Source organism: Sturnus vulgaris, chromosome 1 (genome assembly GCF_052056855.1).
Source record: "Sturnus vulgaris isolate bStuVul1 chromosome 1, bStuVul1.hap1, whole genome shotgun sequence".
Classification (NCBI taxonomy): Eukaryota; Metazoa; Chordata; class Aves; order Passeriformes; family Sturnidae; genus Sturnus; species Sturnus vulgaris.
In genome coordinates this window covers 156,697,036-156,719,591 of record NC_142243.1, presented here as the reverse complement: position 1 = coordinate 156,719,591, position 22,556 = coordinate 156,697,036, and the positions used below count along the sequence as shown (strand labels likewise).

The following is a 22,556-nucleotide window of genomic DNA, read 5'->3' as shown; positions in this document are numbered from 1 at the left end:
CAGAGCACGATAGACAAGTGACACAACAAACACCAGGACCGCTCTGCCCTGTGCACCTCGGCATCCTCAAACCGACACCTGAAATGGTCCAAGGGGACACAGCCTGGACGTCCTCGGCTCCAAACATGACTCAAAAATCCCTCCCGCAGGGTCTTGACCCCATATCCAACTTCCATCCTCCCTGTGCGTGCAAGCCCTTCACTTATCTCTCGGACGTGGGGGATGCGAACCCACAGCAGGTGCGAAGGTAGGCTGCCTCGTCCTCTGGCAATTCTGCGCTCTCAAAGCGCTGCTGTCATGGATGGCAGTTGCAATAAAGGAAATCAATGCATGACCTCAGCAGCACCATCGGCCTAAACACGACAATTTTGATGCTCACCATCTCCTGACAATGCCCGCACCCTCGGGCCACACGCTTCGGCCACACGCAGAGCCTGACGCCGTCATCACAGGGTATGCGTGGCTGAGGGGGGGACAAGGTGATGCGACATTGCTCAAACTTGAGTGCGCCCACACTACTCCACCCTACCTCCCCAACTCACCACAGCTCCTTACCTATTCCTGAAGGTTACCTGGATGGCATCTCCAAACAGGAAAAGGTCAAGGCTTCATCACAGGCTCCTGGAATACTTCCCGAGTTCTCACGACAGTGCAAAACCACTTTTCTTAGCGAGGAGGGGTCTCACCTTAATAAAAGTGCAATGCCTAAAACACACCAACAGTAACGGACGCTTAGACTTGCACCAGAAATTGAGACCTTTACCACAAATAACTGCTTCTGTCACTGCTCACCTTGCCCACTTCCACCTGACACCTGATATCCAGCATCACTTCCTAAAAATAAAGAGAAAGAACAGTGCTGTAACACAGCCACCACTTATGCTTCCCCGGCGAGGACAAACAGTCACCGACCTGCTTGGGGCAACCCCCTCACCCACAATGGGGCGCTCTGCTTCCGATTTAAACCATCTGCATCTGAAAGGAAGTTATGACAAAGGTTAAAGCCCTGCACAGCTCCAGAGGCCTTGTTTCTACCTAGGAAAACCATCCAGAATCCAAATATACTCTGCGTTACAAATTTCAAGTCCCCAGCATTTATGCTTTTACCCCCACTCTCACACTGCGCAGCAGGGCAGAACGATCCCAGGCCAGACACGCAAACGCCTCTGACACAGGGGATGACAAACAAGGGGACGCAACAGCAAGAGAAAACTCATTCAGAAGAGCGACTGCAAGCACGGAGAGAACGAGGAAGGACACGGTCGAGATGAGAGCGACGCTGACCTGATGAGGCTCAGAGAAGCCGGCAGGAACAAGACGCTAACAGGACGATTCATTCCAAGAACGGCAAAGATGGATGCACGAGAACCCTACGCTCAGAATCCTCTACCTATCTTCACACTCCTGCAAGTCCTACTCCACTGAAAATCGATCTCTGCAGCGCAGAGAACAAGACCTTAAAAAAGACATCTCATCTCTCTTGAGACGCATCCAATCAGATAACGATGCCTGTCCAAGCTCCTGAATCAAAGGTTTGAGGGTACCGGTGCCAGGCTGAGGAAGGAAGCAATCAGAGATGGCAAGAATGACGCCAGAGTTTCCAGAAAGAACCTTGAAGGGCAAAGGGAAAAGACATGCCACACGAGACACACTAAAGATACACAGAGCACGATAGACAAGTGACACAACAAACACCAGGACCGCTCTGCCCTGTGCACCTCGGCATCCTCAAACCGACACCTGAAATGGTCCAAGGGGACACAGCCTGGACGTCCTCGGCTCCAAACATGACTCAAAAATCCCTCCCGCAGGGTCTTGACCCCATATCCAACTTCCATCCTCCCAGTGCGTGGAAGCCCTTCACTTATCTCTCGGACGTGTGGGGATGCGAACCCACAGCAGGTGCGAAGGTAGGCTGCCTCGTCCTCTGGCAATTCTGCGCTCTCAAAGCGCTGCTGTCATGGATGGCAGTTGCAATAAAGGAAATCAATGCATGATCTCAGCAGCACCATCGGCCTAAACACGACAATTTTGATGCTCACCATCTCCTGACAATGCCCGCACCCTCGGGCCACACGCTTCGGCCACACGCAGAGCCTGACGCCGTCATCACAGGGTATGCGTGGCTGAGGGGGGGACAAGGTGATGCGACATTGCTCAAACTTGAGTGCGCCCACACTACTCCACCCTACCTCCCCAACTCACCACAGCTCCTTACCTATTCCTGAAGGTTACCTGGATGGCATCTCCAAACAGGAAAAGGTCAAGGCTTCATCACAGGCTCCTGGAATACTTCCCGAGTTCTCAGGACAGTGCAAAACCACTTTTCTTAGCGAGGAGGGGTCTCACCTTAATAAAAGTGCAATGCCTAAAACACACCAACAGTAACGGACGCTTAGACTTGCACCAGAAATTGAGACCTTTACCACAAATAACTGCTTCTGTCACTGCTCACCTTGCCCACTTCCACCTGACACCTGATATCCAGCATCACTTCCTAAAAATAAAGAGAAAGAACAGTGCTGTAACACAGCCACCACTTATGCTTCCCCGGCGAGGACAAACAGTCACCGACCTGCTTGGGGCAACCCCCTCACCCACAATGGGGCGCTCTGCTTCTGATTTAAACCATCTGCATCTGAAAGGAAGTTATGACAAAGGTTAAAGCCCTGCACAGCTCCAGAGGCCTTGTTTCTACCTAGGAAAACCATCCAGAATCCAAATATACTCTGCATTACAAATTTCAAGTCCCCAGCATTTATGCTTTTACCCCCACTCTCACACTGCGCAGCAGGGCAGAACGATCCCAGGCCAGACACGCAAACGCCTCTGACACAGGGGATGACAAACAAGGGGACGCAACAGCAAGAGAAAACTCATTCAGAAGAGCGACTGCAAGCACGGAGAGAACGAGGAAGGACACGGTCGAGATGAGAGCGACGCTGACCTGATGAGGCTCAGAGAAGCCGGCAGGAACAAGACGCTAACAGGACGATTCATTCCAAGAACGGCAAAGATGGATGCACGAGAACCCTACGCTCAGAATCCACTACCTATCTTCACACTCCTGCAAGTCCTACTCCACTAAAAATGGATCTCAGCAGTGCACAGCTGTCAATGGCAGCTCAGAATAAGACAGTAAAACACTTCTGATTGGATGCTTCTAAAGAGAGATGAGATTCTGATGCCTGTCCTAGCTCCCGACTCAAAGGTTTGATGGCACCGGCGCAGGGACAGGAAAGGTGGGAATACAGATGCTAAGAATGATGCTAGAGGTCCCAATAAGCCCCTCGAAGGACAAAGGCAAAGTACATGCCACACGAGACACACTAAAGACACACACTGCACGATAGACAAATGACACGACAGACACCAGGGCCGCTCTGCCCTGCGCACGTCAGCATTACAGGACTTACCCTTTATATGGCCAAAGGGCACACATCTTGGACACCCCCATCTCCAAAGCTGGCTCAAAAATCCCTCCCGCAGAGTCCCGAATCCACATCCCGCTTTCATCCTCCCTGTGGGCGGAAGCCCTTGACTTATCGCTCCGACGTCCGAAGATGCGAACCCACGGCAGTTGTAAAGGGAGGCCACCTCATCCTCTGCAATTTCATGTTCTCACCAGGCTGCTGTCACTCATGTCAGCCGCTATAAATGAAATCAACCATCAGTGTATGATCTGAGCAGCACCATCGGCCAAAACATAACAATTCTGCCGCTCACCATCTCCTGACAACACTGGAGGGCCGCACGCTTCGGCCACACGCAGAGCCTGACGCCGTCATCACAGGGTATGCGTGGCTGAGGGGGGGACAAGGTGATGCGACATTGCTCAAACTTGAGTGCGCCCACACTACTCCACCCTACCTCCCCAACTCACCACAGCTCCTTACCTATTCCTGAAGGTTACCTGGATGGCATCTCCAAACAGGAAAAGGTCAAGGCTTCATCACAGGCTCCTGGAATACTTCCCGAGTTCTCAGGACAGTGCAAAACCACTTTTCTTAGCGAGGAGGGGTCTCACCTTAATAAAAGTGCAATGCCTAAAACACACCAACAGTAACGGACGCTTAGACTTGCACCAGAAATTGAGACCTTTACCACAAATAACTGCTTCTGTCACTGCTCACCTTGCCCACTTCCACCTGACACCTGATATCCAGCATCACTTCCTAAAAATAAAGAGAAAGAACAGTGCTGTAACACAGCCACCACTTATGCTTCCCCGGCGAGGACAAACAGTCACCGACCTGCTTGGGGCAACCCCCTCACCCACAATGGGGCGCTCTGCTTCTGATTTAAACCATCTGCATCTGAAAGGAAGTTATGACAAAGGTTAAAGCCCTGCACAGCTCCAGAGGCCTTGTTTCTACCTAGGAAAACCATCCAGAATCCAAATATACTCTGCATTACAAATTTCAAGTCCCCAGCATTTATGCTTTTACCCCCACTCTCACACTGCGCAGCAGGGCAGAACGATCCCAGGCCAGACACGCAAACGCCTCTGACACAGGGGATGACAAACAAGGGGACGCAACAGCAAGAGAAAACTCATTCAGAAGAGCGACTGCAAGCACGGAGAGAACGAGGAAGGACACGGTCGAGATGAGAGCGACGCTGACCTGATGAGGCGCAGAGAAGCCGGCAGGAACAAGACGCTAACAGGACGATTCATTCCAAGAACGGCAAAGATGGATGCACGAGAACCCTACGCTCAGAATCCTCTACCTATCTTCACACTCCTGCAAGTCCTACTCCACTGAAAATCGATCTCTGCAGCGCAGAGAACAAGACCTTAAAAAAGACATCTCATCTCTCTTGAGACGCATCCAATCAGATAACGATGCCTGTCCAAGCTCCTGAATCAAAGGTTTGAGGGTACCGGTGCCAGGCTGAGGAAGGAAGCAATCAGAGATGGCAAGAATGACGCCAGAGTTTCCAGAAAGAACCTTGAAGGGCAAAGGGAAAAGACATGCCACACGAGACACACTAAAGATACACAGAGCACGATAGACAAGTGACACAACAAACACCAGGACCGCTCTGCCCTGTGCACCTCGGCATCCTCAAACCGACACCTGAAATGGTCCAAGGGGACACAGCCTGGACGTCCTCGGCTCCAAACATGACTCAAAAATCCCTCCCGCAGGGTCTTGACCCCATATCCAACTTCCATCCTCCCAGTGCGTGGAAGCCCTTCACTTATCTCTCGGACGTGTGGGGATGCGAACCCACAGCAGGTGCGAAGGTAGGCTGCCTCGTCCTCTGGCAATTCTGCGCTCTCAAAGCGCTGCTGTCATGGATGGCAGTTGCAATAAAGGAAATCAATGCATGATCTCAGCAGCACCATCGGCCTAAACACGACAATTTTGATGCTCACCATCTCCTGACAATGCCCGCACCCTCGGGCCACACGCTTCGGCCACACGCAGAGCCTGACGCCGTCATCACAGGGTATGCGTGGCTGAGGGGGGGACAAGGTGATGCGACATTGCTCAAACTTGAGTGCGCCCACACTACTCCACCCTACCTCCCCAACTCACCACAGCTCCTTACCTATTCCTGAAGGTTACCTGGATGGCATCTCCAAACAGGAAAAGGTCAAGGCTTCATCACAGGCTCCTGGAATACTTCCCGAGTTCTCAGGACAGTGCAAAACCACTTTTCTTAGCGAGGAGGGGTCTCACCTTAATAAAAGTGCAATGCCTAAAACACACCAACAGTAACGGACGCTTAGACTTGCACCAGAAATTGAGACCTTTACCACAAATAACTGCTTCTGTCACTGCTCACCTTGCCCACTTCCACCTGACAGCTGATATCCAGCATCACTTCCTAAAAATAAAGAGAAAGAACAGTGCTGTAACACAGCCACCACTTATGCTTCCCCGGCGAGGACAAACAGTCACCGACCTGCTTGGGGCAACCCCCTCACCCACAATGGGGCGCTCTGCTTCTGATTTAAACCATCTGCATCTGAAAGGAAGTTATGACAAAGGTTAAAGCCCTGCACAGCTCCAGAGGCCTTGTTTCTACCTAGGAAAACCATCCAGAATCCAAATATACTCTGCATTACAAATTTCAAGTCCCCAGCATTTATGCTTTTACCCCCACTCTCACACTGCGCAGCAGGGCAGAACGATCCCAGGCCAGACACGCAAACGCCTCTGACACAGGGGATGACAAACAAGGGGACGCAACAGCAAGAGAAAACTCATTCAGAAGAGCGACTGCAAGCACGGAGAGAACGAGGAAGGACACGGTCGAGATGAGAGCGACGCTGACCTGATGAGGCGCAGAGAAGCCGGCAGGAACAAGACGCTAACAGGACGATTCATTCCAAGAACGGCAAAGATGGATGCACGAGAACCCTACGCTCAGAATCCTCTACCTATCTTCACACTCCTGCAAGTCCTACTCCACTGAAAATCGATCTCTGCAGCGCAGAGAACAAGACCTTAAAAAAGACATCTCATCTCTCTTGAGACGCATCCAATCAGATAACGATGCCTGTCCAAGCTCCTGAATCAAAGGTTTGAGGGTACCGGTGCCAGGCTGAGGAAGGAAGCAATCAGAGATGGCAAGAATGACGCCAGAGTTTCCAGAAAGAACCTTGAAGGGCAAAGGGAAAAGACATGCCACACGAGACACACTAAAGATACACAGAGCACGATAGACAAGTGACACAACAAACACCAGGACCGCTCTGCCCTGTGCACCTCGGCATCCTCAAACCGACACCTGAAATGGTCCAAGGGGACACAGCCTGGACGTCCTCGGCTCCAAACATGACTCAAAAATCCCTCCCGCAGGGTCTTGACCCCATATCCAACTTCCATCCTCCCTGTGCGTGCAAGCCCTTCACTTATCTCTCGGACGTGTGGGGATGCGAACCCACAGCAGGTGCGAAGGTAGGCTGCCTCGTCCTCTGGCAATTCTGCGCTCTCAAAGCGCTGCTGTCATGGATGGCAGTTGCAATAAAGGAAATCAATGCATGATCTCAGCAGCACCATCGGCCTAAACACGACAATTTTGATGCTCACCATCTCCTGACAATGCCCGCACCCTCGGGCCACACGCTTCGGCCACACGCAGAGCCTGACGCCGTCATCACAGGGTATGCGTGGCTGAGGGGGGGACAAGGTGATGCGACATTGCTCAAACTTGAGTGCGCCCACACTACTCCACCCTACCTCCCCAACTCACCACAGCTCCTTACCTATTCCTGAAGGTTACCTGGATGGCATCTCCAAACAGGAAAAGGTCAAGGCTTCATCACAGGCTCCTGGAATACTTCCCGAGTTCTCACGACAGTGCAAAACCACTTTTCTTAGCGAGGAGGGGTCTCACCTTAATAAAAGTGCAATGCCTAAAACACACCAACAGTAACGGACGCTTAGACTTGCACCAGAAATTGAGACCTTTACCACAAATAACTGCTTCTGTCACTGCTCACCTTGCCCACTTCCACCTGACAGCTGATATCCAGCATCACTTCCTAAAAATAAAGAGAAAGAACAGTGCTGTAACACAGCCACCACTTATGCTTCCCCGGCGAGGACAAACAGTCACCGACCTGCTTGGGGCAACCCCCTCACCCACAATGGGGCGCTCTGCTTCTGATTTAAACCATCTGCATCTGAAAGGAAGTTATGACAAAGGTTAAAGCCCTGCACAGCTCCAGAGGCCTTGTTTCTACCTAGGAAAACCATCCAGAATCCAAATATACTCTGCATTACAAATTTCAAGTCCCCAGCATTTATGCTTTTACCCCCACTCTCACACTGCGCAGCAGGGCAGAACGATCCCAGGCCAGACACGCAAACGCCTCTGACACAGGGGATGACAAACAAGGGGACGCAACAGCAAGAGAAAACTCATTCAGAAGAGCGACTGCAAGCACGGAGAGAACGAGGAAGGACACGGTCGAGATGAGAGCGACGCTGACCTGATGAGGCGCAGAGAAGCCGGCAGGAACAAGACGCTAACAGGACGATTCATTCCAAGAACGGCAAAGATGGATGCACGAGAACCCTACGCTCAGAATCCTCTACCTATCTTCACACTCCTGCAAGTCCTACTCCACTGAAAATCGATCTCTGCAGCGCAGAGAACAAGACCTTAAAAAAGACATCTCATCTCTCTTGAGACGCATCCAATCAGATAACGATGCCTGTCCAAGCTCCTGAATCAAAGGTTTGAGGGTACCGGTGCCAGGCTGAGGAAGGAAGCAATCAGAGATGGCAAGAATGACGCCAGAGTTTCCAGAAAGAACCTTGAAGGGCAAAGGGAAAAGACATGCCACACGAGACACACTAAAGATACACAGAGCACGATAGACAAGTGACACAACAAACACCAGGACCGCTCTGCCCTGTGCACCTCGGCATCCTCAAACCGACACCTGAAATGGTCCAAGGGGACACAGCCTGGACGTCCTCGGCTCCAAACATGACTCAAAAATCCCTCCCGCAGGGTCTTGACCCCATATCCAACTTCCATCCTCCCAGTGCGTGGAAGCCCTTCACTTATCTCTCGGACGTGTGGGGATGCGAACCCACAGCAGGTGCGAAGGTAGGCTGCCTCGTCCTCTGGCAATTCTGCGCTCTCAAAGCGCTGCTGTCATGGATGGCAGTTGCAATAAAGGAAATCAATGCATGATCTCAGCAGCACCATCGGCCTAAACACGACAATTTTGATGCTCACCATCTCCTGACAATGCCCGCACCCTCGGGCCACACGCTTCGGCCACACGCAGAGCCTGACGCCGTCATCACAGGGTATGCGTGGCTGAGGGGGGGACAAGGTGATGCGACATTGCTCAAACTTGAGTGCGCCCACACTACTCCACCCTACCTCCCCAACTCACCACAGCTCCTTACCTATTCCTGAAGGTTACCTGGATGGCATCTCCAAACAGGAAAAGGTCAAGGCTTCATCACAGGCTCCTGGAATACTTCCCGAGTTCTCAGGACAGTGCAAAACCACTTTTCTTAGCGAGGAGGGGTCTCACCTTAATAAAAGTGCAATGCCTAAAACACACCAACAGTAACGGACGCTTAGACTTGCACCAGAAATTGAGACCTTTACCACAAATAACTGCTTCTGTCACTGCTCACCTTGCCCACTTCCACCTGACAGCTGATATCCAGCATCACTTCCTAAAAATAAAGAGAAAGAACAGTGCTGTAACACAGCCACCACTTATGCTTCCCCGGCGAGGACAAACAGTCACCGACCTGCTTGGGGCAACCCCCTCACCCACAATGGGGCGCTCTGCTTCTGATTTAAACCATCTGCATCTGAAAGGAAGTTATGACAAAGGTTAAAGCCCTGCACAGCTCCAGAGGCCTTGTTTCTACCTAGGAAAACCATCCAGAATCCAAATATACTCTGCATTACAAATTTCAAGTCCCCAGCATTTATGCTTTTACCCCCACTCTCACACTGCGCAGCAGGGCAGAACGATCCCAGGCCAGACACGCAAACGCCTCTGACACAGGGGATGACAAACAAGGGGACGCAACAGCAAGAGAAAACTCATTCAGAAGAGCGACTGCAAGCACGGAGAGAACGAGGAAGGACACGGTCGAGATGAGAGCGACGCTGACCTGATGAGGCGCAGAGAAGCCGGCAGGAACAAGACGCTAACAGGACGATTCATTCCAAGAACGGCAAAGATGGATGCACGAGAACCCTACGCTCAGAATCCTCTACCTATCTTCACACTCCTGCAAGTCCTACTCCACTGAAAATCGATCTCTGCAGCGCAGAGAACAAGACCTTAAAAAAGACATCTCATCTCTCTTGAGACGCATCCAATCAGATAACGATGCCTGTCCAAGCTCCTGAATCAAAGGTTTGAGGGTACCGGTGCCAGGCTGAGGAAGGAAGCAATCAGAGATGGCAAGAATGACGCCAGAGTTTCCAGAAAGAACCTTGAAGGGCAAAGGGAAAAGACATGCCACACGAGACACACTAAAGATACACAGAGCACGATAGACAAGTGACACAACAAACACCAGGACCGCTCTGCCCTGTGCACCTCGGCATCCTCAAACCGACACCTGAAATGGTCCAAGGGGACACAGCCTGGACGTCCTCGGCTCCAAACATGACTCAAAAATCCCTCCCGCAGGGTCTTGACCCCATATCCAACTTCCATCCTCCCTGTGCGTGCAAGCCCTTCACTTATCTCTCGGACGTGTGGGGATGCGAACCCACAGCAGGTGCGAAGGTAGGCTGCCTCGTCCTCTGGCAATTCTGCGCTCTCAAAGCGCTGCTGTCATGGATGGCAGTTGCAATAAAGGAAATCAATGCATGATCTCAGCAGCACCATCGGCCTAAACACGACAATTTTGATGCTCACCATCTCCTGACAATGCCCGCACCCTCGGGCCACACGCTTCGGCCACACGCAGAGCCTGACGCCGTCATCACAGGGTATGCGTGGCTGAGGGGGGGACAAGGTGATGCGACATTGCTCAAACTTGAGTGCGCCCACACTACTCCACCCTACCTCCCCAACTCACCACAGCTCCTTACCTATTCCTGAAGGTTACCTGGATGGCATCTCCAAACAGGAAAAGGTCAAGGCTTCATCACAGGCTCCTGGAATACTTCCCGAGTTCTCAGGACAGTGCAAAACCACTTTTCTTAGCGAGGAGGGGTCTCACCTTAATAAAAGTGCAATGCCTAAAACACACCAACAGTAACGGACGCTTAGACTTGCACCAGAAATTGAGACCTTTACCACAAATAACTGCTTCTGTCACTGCTCACCTTGCCCACTTCCACCTGACACCTGATATCCAGCATCACTTCCTAAAAATAAAGAGAAAGAACAGTGCTGTAACACAGCCACCACTTATGCTTCCCCGGCGAGGACAAACAGTCACCGACCTGCTTGGGGCAACCCCCTCACCCACAATGGGGCGCTCTGCTTCTGATTTAAACCATCTGCATCTGAAAGGAAGTTATGACAAAGGTTAAAGCCCTGCACAGCTCCAGAGGCCTTGTTTCTACCTAGGAAAACCATCCAGAATCCAAATATACTCTGCATTACAAATTTCAAGTCCCCAGCATTTATGCTTTTACCCCCACTCTCACACTGCGCAGCAGGGCAGAACGATCCCAGGCCAGACACGCAAACGCCTCTGACACAGGGGATGACAAACAAGGGGACGCAACAGCAAGAGAAAACTCATTCAGAAGAGCGACTGCAAGCACGGAGAGAACGAGGAAGGACACGGTCGAGATGAGAGCGACGCTGACCTGATGAGGCTCAGAGAAGCCGGCAGGAACAAGACGCTAACAGGACGATTCATTCCAAGAACGGCAAAGATGGATGCACGAGAACCCTACGCTCAGAATCCTCTACCTATCTTCACACTCCTGCAAGTCCTACTCCACTGAAAATCGATCTCTGCAGCGCAGAGAACAAGACCTTAAAAAAGACATCTCATCTCTCTTGAGACGCATCCAATCAGATAACGATGCCTGTCCAAGCTCCTGAATCAAAGGTTTGAGGGTACCGGTGCCAGGCTGAGGAAGGAAGCAATCAGAGATGGCAAGAATGACGCCAGAGTTTCCAGAAAGAACCTTGAAGGGCAAAGGGAAAAGACATGCCACACGAGACACACTAAAGATACACAGAGCACGATAGACAAGTGACACAACAAACACCAGGACCGCTCTGCCCTGTGCACCTCGGCATCCTCAAACCGACACCTGAAATGGTCCAAGGGGACACAGCCTGGACGTCCTCGGCTCCAAACATGACTCAAAAATCCCTCCCGCAGGGTCTTGACCCCATATCCAACTTCCATCCTCCCTGTGCGTGCAAGCCCTTCACTTATCTCTCGGACGTGTGGGGATGCGAACCCACAGCAGGTGCGAAGGTAGGCTGCCTCGTCCTCTGGCAATTCTGCGCTCTCAAAGCGCTGCTGTCATGGATGGCAGTTGCAATAAAGGAAATCAATGCATGATCTCAGCAGCACCATCGGCCTAAACACGACAATTTTGATGCTCACCATCTCCTGACAATGCCCGCACCCTCGGGCCACACGCTTCGGCCACACGCAGAGCCTGACGCCGTCATCACAGGGTATGCGTGGCTGAGGGGGGGGACAAGGTGATGCGACATTGCTCAAACTTGAGTGCGCCCACACTACTCCACCCTACCTCCCCAACTCACCACAGCTCCTTACCTATTCCTGAAGGTTACCTGGATGGCATCTCCAAACAGGAAAAGGTCAAGGCTTCATCACAGGCTCCTGGAATACTTCCCGAGTTCTCAGGACAGTGCAAAACCACTTTTCTTAGCGAGGAGGGGTCTCACCTTAATAAAAGTGCAATGCCTAAAACACACCAACAGTAACGGACGCTTAGACTTGCACCAGAAATTGAGACCTTTACCACAAATAACTGCTTCTGTCACTGCTCACCTTGCCCACTTCCACCTGACAGCTGATATCCAGCATCACTTCCTAAAAATAAAGAGAAAGAACAGTGCTGTAACACAGCCACCACTTATGCTTCCCCGGCGAGGACAAACAGTCACCGACCTGCTTGGGGCAACCCCCTCACCCACAATGGGGCGCTCTGCTTCTGATTTAAACCATCTGCATCTGAAAGGAAGTTATGACAAAGGTTAAAGCCCTGCACAGCTCCAGAGGCCTTGTTTCTACCTAGGAAAACCATCCAGAATCCAAATATACTCTGCATTACAAATTTCAAGTCCCCAGCATTTATGCTTTTACCCCCACTCTCACACTGCGCAGCAGGGCAGAACGATCCCAGGCCAGACACGCAAACGCCTCTGACACAGGGGATGACAAACAAGGGGACGCAACAGCAAGAGAAAACTCATTCAGAAGAGCGACTGCAAGCACGGAGAGAACGAGGAAGGACACGGTCGAGATGAGAGCGACGCTGACCTGATGAGGCTCAGAGAAGCCGGCAGGAACAAGACGCTAACAGGACGATTCATTCCAAGAACGGCAAAGATGGATGCACGAGAACCCTACGCTCAGAATCCACTACCTATCTTCACACTCCTGCAAGTCCTACTCCACTAAAAATGGATCTCAGCAGTGCACAGCTGTCAATGGCAGCTCAGAATAAGACAGTAAAACACTTCTGATTGGATGCTTCTAAAGAGAGATGAGATTCTGATGCCTGTCCTAGCTCCCGACTCAAAGGTTTGATGGCACCGGCGCAGGGACAGGAAAGGTGGGAATACAGATGCTAAGAATGATGCTAGAGGTCCCAATAAGCCCCTCGAAGGACAAAGGCAAAGTACATGCCACACGAGACACACTAAAGACACACACTGCACGATAGACAAATGACACGACAGACACCAGGGCCGCTCTGCCCTGCGCACGTCAGCATTACAGGACTTACCCTTTATATGGCCAAAGGGCACACATCTTGGACACCCCCATCTCCAAAGCTGGCTCAAAAATCCCTCCCGCAGAGTCCCGAATCCACATCCCACTTTCATCCTCCCTGTGGGCGGAAGCCCTTGACTTATCGCTCCGACGTCCGAAGATGCGAACCCACGGCAGTTGTAAAGGGAGGCCACCTCATCCTCTGCAATTTCATGTTCTCACCAGGCTGCTGTCACTCATGTCAGCCGCTATAAATGAAATCAACCATCAGTGTATGATCTGAGCAGCACCATCGGCCAAAACATAACAATTCTGCCGCTCACCATCTCCTGACAACACTGGAGGGCCGCACGCTTCGGCCACACGCAGAGCCTGACGCCGTCATCACAGGGTATGCGTGGCTGAGGGGGGGACAAGGTGATGCGACATTGCTCAAACTTGAGTGCGCCCACACTACTCCACCCTACCTCCCCAACTCACCACAGCTCCTTACCTATTCCTGAAGGTTACCTGGATGGCATCTCCAAACAGGAAAAGGTCAAGGCTTCATCACAGGCTCCTGGAATACTTCCCGAGTTCTCAGGACAGTGCAAAACCACTTTTCTTAGCGAGGAGGGGTCTCACCTTAATAAAAGTGCAATGCCTAAAACACACCAACAGTAACGGACGCTTAGACTTGCACCAGAAATTGAGACCTTTACCACAAATAACTGCTTCTGTCACTGCTCACCTTGCCCACTTCCACCTGACAGCTGATATCCAGCATCACTTCCTAAAAATAAAGAGAAAGAACAGTGCTGTAACACAGCCACCACTTATGCTTCCCCGGCGAGGACAAACAGTCACCGACCTGCTTGGGGCAACCCCCTCACCCACAATGGGGCGCTCTGCTTCTGATTTAAACCATCTGCATCTGAAAGGAAGTTATGACAAAGGTTAAAGCCCTGCACAGCTCCAGAGGCCTTGTTTCTACCTAGGAAAACCATCCAGAATCCAAATATACTCTGCATTACAAATTTCAAGTCCCCAGCATTTATGCTTTTACCCCCACTCTCACACTGCGCAGCAGGGCAGAACGATCCCAGGCCAGACACGCAAACGCCTCTGACACAGGGGATGACAAACAAGGGGACGCAACAGCAAGAGAAAACTCATTCAGAAGAGCGACTGCAAGCACGGAGAGAACGAGGAAGGACACGGTCGAGATGAGAGCGACGCTGACCTGATGAGGCTCAGAGAAGCCGGCAGGAACAAGACGCTAACAGGACGATTCATTCCAAGAACGGCAAAGATGGATGCACGAGAACCCTACGCTCAGAATCCTCTACCTATCTTCACACTCCTGCAAGTCCTAATCCAGTACAAGGCATCTCTCCAGTGCACAGAACAAGACCTTTAAAAAAGACATCTCATCTCTCTTGAGAAGCATCCAGTCAGATTCTAATACCTGTCCAATCCCTTGGGTCAAAGGTTTGATTGTTGCAGTGCCAGGCAGAGGAAAGCAGCAATGAGAGATGCTAAGAATGATGTCAGAGTTTCCAAAAAGAACCTTGAAGGGCAAAGGGAAAAGACATGCCACACGAGACACACACTGCACGATAGACAAATGACACAACAAACACCAGGGCCGCTCTGCCCTGTGCACCTCAGCATCTTCAGATCTACACTACATATGTCCATAGGGGACTCAGCTTAGACATCCTCGTCTCCAAACCTGACTCAAAAACCCCGTCCAAAGAGTCCTGACCCCACATCCCACTTCCATCCCCCCTGTGGGTGGAAGCCCTCCACTTATCTCACGGACATCAGGGGATGTGAGCCCATGGCAGGTGTGAAGGAAGGCCATCTCATCCTCTGACAATTCCGTGCTCTCAAAGCGCTGCTGTCACTGATGTCAACTGCAATTAATGAAATCAAATATTAGTGCATTATCTCAGGAGCACCATCACCCAAAACCTGACAATTTTGATGCTCACCATCTCCTGACAATGCCTGCGCCCTCGGGCCACAGGATTCGGCCACACGCAGAGCCTGACACCGTCATCACAGGCTATGCGTGGCTGAGGGGGGGACAAGGTGATGTGGCATTGCTCAACCATGAGTGGACCCACACCAATCCACCTTACCTCCTCAAATCACCATAGCTACTCACCTCTTCCTGAATGGCATGTCCAAACAGGAAAAGATCAAGGCTTCATCACAGACTCCTGGAATACTTCCTAAGTTCTCAGGACTGCAGGAAACCATCTCTCTTGGCCCATTGGTGAGGGGGGAGTCTCACCTTTATACAAGTCCAAGCCTAAAACAAACCAACAGTAATGGATGCTCAGTGTTGCACCAGAAACTCAGACCTTAAACACAGATAACTGCTTTTGTCACTGCTCACAGGGCCTGTGGGGGCCCTGCCTCCGCTGAGCAGGAGACCAAAGCTTCACGCCTGCCCCAGGGGGGCTGCAGGGAGGCCATAAAGGCCTAAAAATGCTGAGGGGCTTCAGGGGTGGCCAAGGCACAAAGCCAAGGGCCGTGGGCAAAAGGCCCTGCCCTGCTTACAGGGTGGCCTGGGGGAGCTCCATTTCCCCCCTGGCCTGCACACACTGGGGCTCTCACTGTCCTTTTATAGGGTCGCCCCGCTCTCCAGCCAGCCAAAGCAGCAACAGTGGCAAAAGGCCAAGGGCAGCAAAGCAAAGACCCAGCCCTGCTTACAGGGAGGTCACCCAGCACACACGCAGTCAGGCACCTCCCTCTCGCTCAGCCACACTCGCTCAGACACTTGGCCCCTCCGTGTTCCTCAAGACACCCGAACCTCACTCGCGGCACCTGCATCTCCCTCGGTGTCCCCATGGCCCTCAGCACAATTCACAGCTCCTGCTTCTCCCTCAGTGAAACACAGGATACCTCATCTTGAAGCCCACAAAATCCACTGCACAGTAACTCAGCTTTCCCCTGCGACAACTTCATTCTGTCCCTCAGAAATCACCTCAGATTCCGCCCTAAAACGTCCTTTCTGAATACTATAGATTAGCTCTGGTTTATCCCGAAAATATACTTTACGAAATAATTCAGCTTTTCCCTGAGAGCAGTTCATTCTGTTCCATAGAATTTGCTGGAGATACTACCTTAAACCTCTCACTAGGACAGGCCCAGCTGATGAAAACCACAGCTTCAGGAAAGTATCCTACAGCACTGGATTGTCTGATGTATCAGAGCTTCCACTTTCCAAAGACTGCCACAGGCAATTATTTTATGACAAGTGGAAAAGGATTATTAAATAAAAGGAGATTATTAGCAATAAGTCAAGATGAATTTTGCGATGTCCAGTCCCTCCAGACCAATTGGCAGAGATCCTCCACCAGGTCACCAAGAAGACTTACTTGCAATTTTCAGAATACAAAGCAGCATAGATCAGTTTCACATAGGAATTAATCAACTTTTTGACAATGTTCATTCCCACAACAGAAAAATGTGAGAGGTCGCTGGCTGTCCTCAGTAAAATGGCTTCCAGAGCTTGAAAGATTAACAGCATCTGCAGGACAGAAAAGTAAGTTAATATCTGACTTGAAATTATTACCTGAGCAAACAGTAACAACCGCCATTAAGAAAAAGAATAACCCCCCTCCAAGAGGAAAGCTTCCACATATGAAAGTGACATTAACTTCTAGATTCTCTCCCAAATTAATGCTTCCTCTTGGAAAAGATCACTTCTGAGAGCATGTAGTTTCAAGAAACCAATGCTTCAAGTGATGGTTGCTCCCAAGTGGAGGAAAAAAATGAAATATGCTGGAAGAAAACATTGGGGCTGTTCCAGTCTCATAATTAATTCCTTCCAGAAGAATCCAGAAACCGTACAGCACCGGGGCTGTGCCCATTACAAACATCAGCCCCTGTCAGCAATAGGATATTGAGCAAAGGCTGTCACTGAACATGACACAGACAGAAACAATACTGAAAGGCAAAGAACAGCAAGTGATGGTTAAAAAGACATGCAATGCCATACTACATTGCAAGCAGTTAGCAATGCTGCACCAGCATTCACAGTGAAAAGCTGTTGAACTCTTTGTTCATTCATCATATTCTGATGAGGACTAATCGTGCCCAGCTGAAATGAGAAAAATGAGGTCAACTTTACCAATGGCATCTGAGGAATACTGATGTATAAGAGAGGTATCTAAAAACATTTACTTTCACTAGCTTACTTTAGTTTTGCTTTTTTAACTGCTTCTATTGATCTCCTTATTTCCTAAAAGGTATTTTGATAACACTTCAAGAACCCTAACAGCCTGATTTACACAGGACTATTGGTTGTGTGTGTCACTAAAGCCAGTAACACCCACAAACAGAAAAGAGCATCTGGCACTTGGTAGGTGCTTCTGCCACTGCTACTTCCAGGAAAAAAAAACAACAACAAAAAAAAAAAACCACAAACCCAAAACCATATTAGATTATTAAGAGTTATTTACACCACAAAGCATTTATTCACAGAACCGCTGAATTTTCTGAGCTGGAAAGGACCCACAAAGATCATCCAGTCCAACAATCGGCCCTGCACAGACACCCCAACAATCCCACCCTGGGCACCCCTGAGGGTATTGTCCAAACGCTCCTGGAGCTCTGGCAGCCTTGGGGGCTGTGCCCATTCCTTGGCGACCTTTTCTTGGTTCTTCTCCAGCGTGAGATTGTTGGGATTGCAGCTGCTAGTCCCTGAATTACAACCCCCATATGCAACTTATTTCACTTTCAGGCTTCCTTTCTGCATTGAGAAGTTTGAATATCTCAGCACATTCCACAGAAATTTTCACGTGTCCTTCCACGACATCGTACACGTGGGGCAACGGCAGCGTCTTGGCGACGGACACCAAGTTCTCCAGCCCTGCAAAGCCACAGTGTCACCCGGGGGCCGGCTCCGGGTAGGACACTGAGGGGCCGGGCCATGCCCCCGCCTTGCCCGGCCCAGGACCGTCCCCCGCCCCCGCCTTGCCCAGCCTGGGACCGTCCCCCCCCAGCATGCCCGGCCCGGGACCGTCCCCCCGCCGCCCATTCGTGTAGCCAAGCCTGGGGACCCCCATCCCGGCTTGCCCAGCCCCGAGGCCTGCCCCCCGTCTTGCCCAGCCCCAGGGACCGCCCCATCGGCTTGCCCGAACCCGGGCTACCTCCCCCCCCACCCGGCATGCCCGGCCTGGGGCTCTCCCCCCCGCCTTGCCCCCCCCGGGGCCCCCCGCCCCGGCTTCCCCGGCCCGGGGCAACCCCTTAGGAATGCCCGGACCGGGCCCCCCGCCCTGCTTGCCTGGCAAGTCCTGCCCGGAGCCCCCCCCCCCCCGGCTTGCCCGGACAGGGCCCCCCCCCCGGCTTGCCTGGACGGGGGCCCCCCCACCCTTCGGCTTGCCTTGCATGACCAGCCCGGACCGTCCCCTCGGATTGCCTGGCTTGCCCAGCGCCGAGGCCCGCCCCCCCGTCTTGCCCAGCCCCGGGGCCCGCCCCCCCCAGCTGGCCCGGCGCGGGGCCCCCCCACTTCGGCGCCCCCCTCGGCTTACCAGGCTTGCCCGGCCCGGGGCTCCCCCTCGGCTTGCCCGGCATGACCAACCCGGAGCTCCCCCCCTTCGGCTTGCCCGGCATGACCAGCCCGGAGCGTCCCCTCGGATTGCCTGGCTTGCCCAGCGCCGAGGCCCGCCCCCCCGTCTTGTTCAGCCCCAGGGACCGCCCCTTCGGCTTGCCCAGCCCCGTGGCCCGCCCCCCCCCAGCTGGCCCGGCGCGGGCCCCCCCCACTTCGGGGCGCCCCCTCGGCTTACCAGGCTTGCCCGGCCCGGGGCTCCCCCCGGCTTGCCTGGCATGACCAGCCCGGAGCCCCCGCGGGGCTTGCCCAGCCCGGAGCCCCCCCGCTTCGGCTTGCCCGGCATGACCAACCCGGAGCGTCCCCTCGGATTGCCTGGCTTGCCCAGCGCCGAGGCCCGACCCCCCGTCTTGTTCAGCCCCAGGGACCGCCCCTTCGGCTTGCCCAGCCCCGTGGCCCGCCCCCCCCCAGCTGGCCCGGCGCGGGCCCCCCCCACTTCGGGGCGCCCCCTCGGCTTACCAGGCTTGCCCGGCCCGGGGCTCCCCCCGGCTTGCCTGGCATGACCAGCCCGGAGCCCCCGCGGGGCTTGCCCAGCCCGGAGCCCCCCCGCTTCGGCTTGCCCGGCATGACCAACCCGGAGCGTCCCCTCGGATTGCCTGGCTTGCCCAGCGCCGAGGCCCGCCCCCCCGTCTTGTTCAGCCCCAGGGACCGCCCCTTCGGCTTGCCCAGCCCCGTGGCCCGCCCCCCCCCAGCTGGCCCGGCGCGGGCCCCCCCCACTTCGGGGCGCCCCCTCGGCTTACCAGGCTTGCCCGGCCCGGGGCTCCCCCCGGCTTGCCTGGCATGACCAGCCCGGAGCCCCCGCGGGGCTTGCCCAGCCCGGAGCCCCCCCGCTTCGGCTTGCCCGGCATGACCAACCCGGAGCGTCCCCTCGGATTGCCTGGCTTGCCCAGCGCCGAGGCCCGCCCCCCCGTCTGGCCCAGCCCCGGGGCCCGCCCCCCCCCAGCTGGCCCGGCGCGGGGCCCCACTACTTCGGCGCCCCCTCGGCTTACCAGGCTTGCCCGGCCCGGGGCTCCCCCTCGGCTTGCCTGGCATGACCAGCCCGGAGCTCCCCCCCTTCGGCTTGCCCGGCATGACCAGCCCGGAGCGTCCCCTCGGATTGCCTGGCTTGCCCAGCGCCGAGGCCCGCCCCCCCGTCTTGTTCAGCCCCAGGGACCGCCCCTTCGGCTTGCCCAGCCCCGGGGCCCGCCCCCCCCAGCTGGCCCGGCGCGGGGCCCCCCCACTTCGGGGCGCCCCCTCGGCTTACCAGGCTTGCCCGGCCCGGGGCTCCCCCTCGGCTTGCCTGGCATGACCAGAGCAGATGAAGTAATGCTTAAATGCTTATTAGTAATTAATTCATTATTAAATAAATGTATTTATTTTCTTTTTTCCATTACAGTCCATTCTTTTCCTGGCTCATTTAGCCCTGGACTGTGCTTGTATCCAGCCTTACTATGGCTAGATGCTTCGTCTCTGAGAGGCCAAGTGCAGCAACAGCAGGAGGGAGGGAGCAGAGCTGTCTTCTCAAGGGAGTACGGGCGGGAACAAATCTCACTGAAGGAAGTTTCTCAAGATGCTCTGGCTGATGAATTAACTAACGTAGCTCAGAATGAAAGTTGATTTGGAGTCTGAGGTGCTGGTGGTGTGGGGTTTTTTTTTACCAAATCTTTTTCTCTTTGATTTTAGTTTGAACGGTTCATACCAAATGCAGATGAGATTCCTGTCAACTAACTCTAGTTATCTTAAATCTAAGTGCTCATTTTCAGCTAATTGTCTAGACACTCTCTATCATCAGCGAAGAAATAGAGGCACTTCAGGCGTGATTAATCCCATCCTAAAATAGGTGTCTAAGCTGGGATGAATTGGAAGTAGTCTTCCTCCACCAAATAGCAGGAGAGCGCTGACAACTGGTTAGACAAAGAGGAGCTAAAGACAGGTGAGATGGTCCCCCTCTTTTCTCTCTTGGTGGTTTCACTGACTTAGGAACCGAGTTAGATTTTTCAGTATTTGTGGAATAGTTTGATTGTGTGAAATAGATGCTGGTATCCAATCCACCAGATTCGAGAGTGTGTGAGGCAGAAAATAATGTACCCAGTTTCACTGGTCCTGTGCATGGACAGCCTGTGCTTTGTTAGTGTTTGTCAAATGGTAGCTGAAAAAACAAAATCTGGTGCATAAAGCGTGGCTCATATTCCGGGCTGGGATCAGCCTAGAGATCAGCAGCTACCCACAGGGAAGGCTCCACTTCGTTACTGCTCTGTACAAACAATCTCGCAGTGACACTTCAAAGCTGTCCTCTCTCTCATTTGTTTTCTGAAATATAAATATTCTAAATGAAAAACAAATTAAGCGCACAGTGTGTGTGCAGCGTAACTCAAAAGTAACTGGAATGGAAGGCATTTCAAGCCGGCAGAAGTATTAGTTCAATGGCATATAAACGGTTTTCTCAATAAAATTCAGAATTAATATCCATTAGAACTTTAATGAAGGTTGAAACTTCCCTCAATAAAGAGAGTAATTAATAACACTTTTTACAGGAGGAATCCTGTACTTTTTATTCCCATGCATTTTTTTGTGTGTGAAATGAAGTGAATATGCCATTTAACATTAAATTAGCAAAAATGTTTCTATTTCGAGGTATACTTTGTAACGGAAACAAACCAACTGAAGGCAGTTATTGAACTTTCATTTGCCTCTCCAGAACTAAGGTTCTGCTGAATGTTTTTCATAATTGGACAATAATGTTTTTCGGACAACAGTGAACCCTTCACTGAGGAAGTGTGGACAAAACAGCCATTTCTGTGAAATGAAACAGCTCACCTCTATGAAAATTTGCTTAAAATTTAAAGGAACTTAAAGGTTTTTAAGCCTGCCCTGATTCTGGGCTGAGATAGGAGAAAATAATGCCGTCAGATTCTCATTAAGGTCTGCCCATCTCTGAAATATTTCCCCTGGATTTTGGTAGCAATTTAAGTATGCCAGTGGAAAAAATTACTGAGTTTCTATGATGTGTTTTGGTTCTTGAGCTACTCATTGTTTTTTCTCTTCCCTTTGTTACTGTAGTTAAGGAAAGGAATACCCAAGGACGAGAGTTTCTCCTAGATTGTATCAGAGCTATCTCTTATTCATATTTATTATACTTACATATATTATTATACTTATTATGCTTACATTTTACTGATATCATCTTAACATAAGAACTGCAAATCCTTAAAATCCCCTGCTCAGTAGGCACAGAAGTCTGTGCTGCAAGACCACGTTTCCTTGCTTGCTGTATGTTATAGTGGAAACAGGCCAATCAGTTAACTGCATAATTGTCTGATTATGGTGCACAATGCAGCATCTTTTCTCATCTAGTTGTTCCTTCAACTGTACCAGACAAGATGCTGTAGATGTTTAAAAAACAGAAGATTCTTCTGTTTTACTTTCATTAGGACATAACTTTTGCTAGCATTCTGATATTTATTGTTCTTTAATTAAGGCGGTTTCTTTCTCTTACCAGACTGTGACTATAAAGACATACACATCATGGGTTATCTTTTTCATCCTTATAATAATAATAATAATAATAATAATAA

At 51.9% G+C, this 22,556-nt stretch overlaps 5 long non-coding RNA genes across 5 annotated transcripts; all 5 read right to left on the bottom strand.

Annotated features, from left to right (window-relative positions):
- Nucleotides 1-5,795: 5,795 nt before the first annotated feature.
- On the bottom strand, nucleotides 5,796-6,998 carry LOC148225656 (uncharacterized). Its single transcript, XR_015805286.1, has 3 exons — nucleotides 6,898-6,998; nucleotides 5,917-5,979; nucleotides 5,796-5,838 (listed from the first exon to the last, which is right to left on the bottom strand). It is a non-coding gene; the product is annotated as an uncharacterized LOC148225656 (long non-coding RNA).
- A 460-nt stretch (nucleotides 6,999-7,458) lies between these two features.
- On the bottom strand, nucleotides 7,459-8,661 carry LOC148225655 (uncharacterized). Its single transcript, XR_015805255.1, has 3 exons — nucleotides 8,561-8,661; nucleotides 7,580-7,642; nucleotides 7,459-7,501 (listed from the first exon to the last, which is right to left on the bottom strand). It is a non-coding gene; the product is annotated as an uncharacterized LOC148225655 (long non-coding RNA).
- A 460-nt stretch (nucleotides 8,662-9,121) lies between these two features.
- LOC148225654 (uncharacterized) lies at nucleotides 9,122-10,324 on the bottom strand. The gene is made up of 3 exons (XR_015805238.1): nucleotides 10,224-10,324; nucleotides 9,243-9,305; nucleotides 9,122-9,164 (listed from the first exon to the last, which is right to left on the bottom strand). It is a non-coding gene; the product is annotated as an uncharacterized LOC148225654 (long non-coding RNA).
- Nucleotides 10,325-15,084: 4,760 nt separating this feature from the next.
- LOC148225653 (uncharacterized) lies at nucleotides 15,085-17,175 on the bottom strand. Its single transcript, XR_015798634.1, has 3 exons — nucleotides 16,769-17,175; nucleotides 15,550-15,696; nucleotides 15,085-15,295 (listed from the first exon to the last, which is right to left on the bottom strand). It is a non-coding gene; the product is annotated as an uncharacterized LOC148225653 (long non-coding RNA).
- A 671-nt stretch (nucleotides 17,176-17,846) lies between these two features.
- Nucleotides 17,847-19,010, bottom strand: LOC148225652 (uncharacterized). Its single transcript, XR_015805210.1, has 2 exons — nucleotides 18,926-19,010; nucleotides 17,847-18,264 (listed from the first exon to the last, which is right to left on the bottom strand). It is a non-coding gene; the product is annotated as an uncharacterized LOC148225652 (long non-coding RNA).
- Between the last annotated feature and the right edge of the window lie 3,546 nt (nucleotides 19,011-22,556).